This window comes from Tenrec ecaudatus, chromosome 12, assembly GCF_050624435.1.
Source record: "Tenrec ecaudatus isolate mTenEca1 chromosome 12, mTenEca1.hap1, whole genome shotgun sequence".
Taxonomy (NCBI): Eukaryota; Metazoa; Chordata; class Mammalia; order Afrosoricida; family Tenrecidae; genus Tenrec; species Tenrec ecaudatus.
This window is the reverse complement of record NC_134541.1, coordinates 124,632,990-124,639,239: the sequence shown is the minus strand read 5'-3', so window position 1 is coordinate 124,639,239 and position 6,250 is coordinate 124,632,990.

Below are 6,250 nucleotides of genomic sequence, written 5' to 3'. Positions count from 1 at the left end.
TTGTTATTAAAGTAATTAAAGCTCACTTTGGAATCTATGTATGTGTACATATGTGAGAAGGCTTCAAGAAGCCTGTGGGGAAATTCTAGTCTTTTAATTCAATTAAATGTGTTGACCCTCTTGTGTATATGAATATATATGTGTGTGTAAATATGTATATAATTAAAAACAAAACCCCAAACTCTACTGCTATCGAATCAATGCCCCCTCGTTGCAACCCCACAGGTCAGGGGAGGGCTGCCCCTGAGTTTCTGAGGTCGTGACTCTTCACCGGACTAGAAGCCTCATCTTTCTCCCGCAGAGCAGCCGGCGGCTTCAAACTGCCGACCTTGAGGTTAGCAGCCTAACGTATACCCGACAAGTAGCTAGATTAGGGACAAAGTGGGTGTGTGAGTGTGGGTCAATTAAAGAAACAAGTCCACAGAAACATGTATATGAGAGAGTTTTATATAAAGGGTAAGCGTACATTCAGAAAGCATCCCGACCCAGTGCTGCCCAAGCCCATAGGTCTAACATTAGCCCATCTGTCCGACACGATCTGCAGACTCTCTCAGTCCCTGCAGCGAGGAAGTATTGCTTTCTTAACAATTTTAAGTCTTCCAGTCGATGAACAAATACATCGATTTAACGGTTGTTGTTACTGTTACATGTTGTCAGGTTGCGACCCCACGCACAACAGATAAAAGGGCTGCCCCATCCCAGGACGCCCCCGCCGTCACTGCTACCTTTGAGCCCATCCTTGGAGCCACTGGGCCGTTCCATCTCCTTCACGGCCTTTCTCTCTTGTGCCGACCTCATCGCGTACCAAGCACGATCTCCTTCTGCAGGCCTGGTGCCTCCTGGTACCGTGCCCGAAGTACATGAGACACACTTGTGCCGTCCTTGCTTCTAAGGCGTATTCTGGCCATACTCCTCCCAAGACAAATTGGTCGGTTCTTCCGTCAGTCCATGATGTAGATGCAATATTGTTGCCGACACCATCATTTCAATGCGCCCGTTCTTCTGTGGCCTTCTTCATGTTTTGGTTGCCATTTTTCTTTAAAAGTTCATTTTATCGGGGTTTCTTACAGCTCCTGTAACAATCCATACGTCAGTTGCATCGAGCATATTTGTACATGTGCTGCCAACATTATTTTCTAGACATTTACTTTGTAACGAGCCCTTGGTATCAGCTCTTTTTCCCTCCCTCCCACTGCCCTCATGACCCCTTGATAAATTATAAATTATTATTTTCATATCTTACACCGACCGCTGTCTCTCTTCACCCACGGTATCTGTTGTTTGGCCCCCTGGATGGGGGTGTGTGGTTACGTCTCAATCGTTGTGACCAGTTCCCCCTTCCTCCCTGCCTCTCCTTCCCTTCCCCCTGCCCTTCTGGTATCGCTACTCCCATCCCTGCTCCTGGAAAACAGTACTCTGGTCTTCTTTATTCATGGCCCAGCTTTTACGCACATGAAGGTGATGGAAAATACCATGGGTTGAGTCGGATGAACCTCAGTCTTCAGAGTGACATCTTTGGTTTTTACGTAACTTTTAAAGAGTTCTTCTGCAGCAGATGTGCTCAGTGCAATTTCCTTTGATTTCGTGAAGTCCACTTTCATGGGTGTGGATCCTGAATCTAATGGAAACTAAATGACTGACTACTCCAGTACGTTCTCCACTTATCCGGATGTTGATTGTTGGCCTGGTGTTAGGATTTCTTTATTCTTTATGTTACGGTCTCATTCCGACTTCGTCAGTAACTACGACCAGGCCTCTTCCCTTCCAGGAAGTAAGTTTGCGTCATCTGCGTATCACGGGTCCTTGAAGTCTTCCCCGAGTCCTGACGCTGCATCCTTCTCCACGCAATCCAGTTTCTCAGATCATTTGCTCGGCCTACAGATCGAATCAGTTTTATGATTTATACTTGTCCTAATTTTAGACCAGGCAGTACCCCCTTGTTCTGTTTGAACGGCCACCTGTTGGTCTATGTGCATGTTTCGCACGGACAAATAGGCCCAATCAAGTGATTCTCAAATTCCCATTCTTCATAATGATAACATAGTTTGTTATGATACACCCAGTTGAATGCCAGCACATGGTCAGGAAAGCATCTTTCTGGTGTTACCTCCTTCCGATCAGGATCCAGCTGATATCAGCAATATCTCCTGTTCCATCACCGCTTCTGAATCTGGCTTGAATTTCTAGCAGCTCCCTGTTCATGTGCAACCATTTTTGGAATGTCTTTAACCAAAATTTACTCGCCCGTGATGCTGATTCCACTCTTCAGTAATGCCCATGCTTTGTGGGATCGCTTTACTGTGGGATGAGCATGACTATAAATCTCTTCTGGTTGGCTGGCTAGGTGGCTGGTTGGGCATAGATACGTGAACGTCCTCAGTGCCTTGTTTGTGGAAACATTTCAGCCGGTGTTCCTTTGAGTCCTGGAGCTTGGTTTTTTCCTGAAGGCCTTCAGTGCAGGTCGGACTTCCTTCTTCGGTACAGTTGGGTCTTGTTCCTAGGGTTGGTCTTGGCTGTTCCTGATAGACTTGACCGCCAACCAATCCTTGCTGGCACAGTGACCCTGTATACTCCTTCCACCCCTGTTGGCTGCCTCCTGTGTCACCCTTTTATTTTTTCCCCATAGAATTCTTTGCTCTTGCAACTCAAGACATGGGTTTTCCCTCAGTTCTCTCAGCTGGAGAACCATCAAGCATGTTCTGTGTGGGCTTTCTCTCTGGTCGGCATGCTAATGCTTTATCTTTCTAGCTGCCCTTTGAAAGCTTCTGCTCACCTCTCACGTCATCGTTTCTCTCAGACACGTAAGCTACCCAAGAGCAAGTTACAATCTCTCCTCCTCCTCCTTTTAACAGATTGACCGGCATATCATTCACATACTATACAATCCAGTGGCTTAAATATATTGAAAATAAGTTGTGCCATCATCACTACAATCAATTTTAGATCCGTGTCTTTATCCTTGTACCCATTGCTGTAAGCTTCCCATCATCCCCCAACTCCCTCTGCTATAACCCTAAGGAAGTCTTCATCTCCTTACTGTCTCTATGAATTACCTACCCTGGGCTTCAGGTAAAGACAATCATACAAAAAGCCCCAACTATGGCAATAAAACAGCACAGAAAAACCAAACCTCGAAAGAAAGCAGAGGATAACAGAAACTAGAACAAATTAAAAATAGGTCAAAGGAGAAAACAAGTAAGGCTATTAAATCAGGCTACATTTTAGCCTCACTTCGTCTGCAGTAAAACCCACGTTCCAATGCGCTGTACCTGAGGGCAGGTCTATTCACATCCCTGGTCGAGGTCTGAGGGAGTTCAGTGGAAGCTTAAACGGCCTGGGGACCCTGCAAATGGATCATGGGCTGTCACTGTCATCCATCGCCTTCTGCACACTGGGTGCACAGTTTCTTCTTGATGCCCGTCTCAGAGGGCCTCTGCATTCAGGTGGAATATGCTCAAGGTTGCATTTCGGCTCTTGTGGACTGGTTTTCATTTTCTCCAGCTTCAACTTGAACGTGCACATGAGCAGACGATCGCCCCGTTAGCCTCTGCTCTGAATCCCACTGATTACATGAAGTTTCTCCATCCACCCTGGATTCCTGTGCATTCCATCTGGCGAGGTCCTCGTGTGCAGGCGGCTGTTCATACTGTGGGGAAAACGCTGTTTCCAATGAGTAAGCCATAGATCTCGCAAAACTCTATCACGTAGTCTCTGGCCATTGTCTCTATCATCAAGATGATCTTTTTTTTTTCTTCCAAAAATTTTTTTAATTTTAACAATTTATTAGGGGCTGATACAATTCTTTTCACAGTTCATACATATACATACATCAATTGTATAAAGCACATTTGTACAGTCTTTGCCCTAATCATTTTTTTCTCCTCTTTTCTTTTTTTACTTTTTATTAGGGACTCTTACAACTCTTATCACCATCCATACATATACATACATCAATTGTATAAGGCACATCCATACATTCCCTGCCCCAATCATTCTCAAGGCATTTGCTCTCCACTTAAGCCCCTTGCATCAGGTCCTCTTTTTTTTCCCCCTCCCTCCATCAAGATGATCTTTTTCCAGACTCTGGTCCTTCTTTATTTCCAACTTTTGCTTTCCAACTACCAATAATTATCAATTCATCATGATGATATGTTTAATCAAGTTCAGACTGCTGAAACTGGTAAAAAAATAAAATAAAAATCTTCACTCTCTAGATCAGTGGTTCTCAACCTGTGGGTCACGACCCCTTTGGGGGTTAAAGGACCCTTTCACAGGGGTGGCCTGATTCTCAACAGTAGCAAGATGACAGTAATGAAGTAACAACGAAAATGATTTTGTGGTTGGGGTGTCACCACAACATGAGGAACTGCATGAAAGGGTTGACGCATTAGAAAGGTTGAGAACCCCTGGCCTAGATGGTTGGCATTCAGGGTTGGTGCGTAAACCTGAATAGTTGTCAGATTAGCTGGTCTTTGCTTTTGTCCCCAGTTAAACTTTAACTTTACCTTTTGCAATCGTATCTACATTTCTTTGTTCTTTCTTTTCTACAAATCTGACAAGTCAGCTTTATATCTGATTCTGCAGATCTAATGATATCTGATCAGCAATTGTGCTGTGCACTCCCTGATGCAGGGGGTGCTCTGGCAGTTCTTTCAATGGCACCAACAAGGGGGCTTCAGAGGCCTGGCCGGAGCGAGCACTTCCTATGGTCCCCGTCGCCTTTCCACCGCAGCCTTCCCCAGCTCACGCCTACGGTCTGAAGACTCATTCTGCGAACTTCCTTTAGCTTGCCCAAAGCATTCTGGGACTCTTCAAGCTGTCTTCGTGCAATGCAAAATCCAACTTCAGCTTAAACGTGGCTTACTATTTTCTTAGTAAGCTATTTTCTTCGTACGTTCCATGTTCCGATTATGGATGGGTGTTTGCAGCCGCTTCTCATGGTGAACGACGCCCCTGCAGCATGGGAAGGTCCCAGAACCTTTCCTCCTCCTGCACCATCAACGGTGACTCTAGTTCCGTGGTTCTCAACCTGTGGGTCGTGACCCCTTTGGGAGTCGAATGACCCTTTCACAGGAGTCACCCGATTCATCACAGTAGCAAAATGACAGTGATGAAGTAGCAACGAAAATAATCTTATGGTTGTGGGGGTCACCACCACATGAGGAACTATATGAAAGGGTCGCGGCATGAGGAAGGTTGGGAACCCCTGCTCTAGTTCGAGGAGGCTGCCCTTCCCTGGTCGTATTTTAAGTGCTTTCCCATCGGAGGGGTTCACCTTCTGCGTGGTATCAGACAAGGAACTGGTGGTGGGCGGGGAGATTTCTTTTTCCTGGTATATTCTTTTGTGTTATTTATATTTTGTAATCATGTATTTTCATGTACAGTTTCATTCATAAAAGCCATACATATGAAAGGACTTTATATGCATACGCATTCTAGATGCATTAAAAATGTTTGTGGCTGGCAGCCCCAGCACTGGTGTTGTGAGACCTGGCTGGTTCAGGGCTCTTGAAGACCTGGTCCCAGGGCTACAGGGACTCACAGCCAGATCAGAAGCACTCTCGAATTCCCACGCCACAGGTCCCCCCACCTCTACCCCTGTCTCTCTCACGCACACCCCACGCCCACCACCACCTGCCTGTCTGGACCCACAGAGGCCCGGACCTACACCTCCTGCATTATCAATGCAAGGTTGGGACCTGGTTCCTAGATGTGACGGACCAGCCCAGCTGCCCAGGCCCAAGTCCTTCCCCTCTCCTGTGTGCATCAGGGGCTCTCCCTGCCTCATGGTGCCAGGTCTCACAGGACCACCTTCTCGGGACCCCATATGCAATAGGACCTATGTTGTAGATTCCAGAGGGGAAGGTGAGCACCGCTATTTAAACACTAATATTCTTGAATGCCTTAGAAGAGGTCCAGGGGGTCCTGGTGGGGTAATGGTTGCCATTGGGCTGCTAACCACAAGTCAGCACATCGAAACCACCTGGCGGCTCCAAGGGAGAAAGACGAGGCTCGCTACACCTGTGAATAGTTACCGTCTCAGCAGCTCACAGGGTCAGTTCTAGTCTGCCTTATAGGGTCGCTCTGAGTGAAAATAGACTCAGTGGCAGTGAGCTTTTGAGTTTCAGAAGAGGCCAGACTGGCTTAGCACCTTGGTGGCCGGTGGCCCCGCAGAACCTCGAAACTTTTGCTGCCGCCAACAAAGCAAAACAAAAACCAAACCAAATCGGGTGGCTGTCTAGGGACTCAT